Source organism: Asparagus officinalis, chromosome 1 (genome assembly GCF_001876935.1).
Source record: "Asparagus officinalis chromosome 1, Aspof.V1, whole genome shotgun sequence".
Taxonomy (NCBI): Eukaryota; Viridiplantae; Streptophyta; class Magnoliopsida; order Asparagales; family Asparagaceae; genus Asparagus; species Asparagus officinalis.
The window spans coordinates 96,310,964-96,311,310 of record NC_033794.1 but is presented as its reverse complement, the minus strand read 5'-3'; positions in this window follow the sequence as shown (position 1 = coordinate 96,311,310).

The window sequence follows — 347 nt, the reverse complement described above, 5'->3', positions numbered from 1 at the left end:
TATATATATATATATATATATATATATATATATGTATATATATGTAGATATATATATTCATATACATATATATATATATACAGTCCGTTTCTCCTACACATAAATGCGTACGTATTCGGCCCTCCCCGCGAGCTGTAGGGTCCTTTTTGAAAAAATGTAGCGGTCCTTTGGTTCATCCAGTGTTATATGAAAAAAGCCAGACATTTTACAAAGAGCCCCCTCCAACAGCTCACAAATCAAGCCCCGTGATTTCCTCCTCACCAAAAGCCTATCCCAAAACCAGATCTAGATCTCTCAAATCCTCTTGAAGCTATCTCCCTCCCTCTCTCTCGATCCGCCAGCGGAGC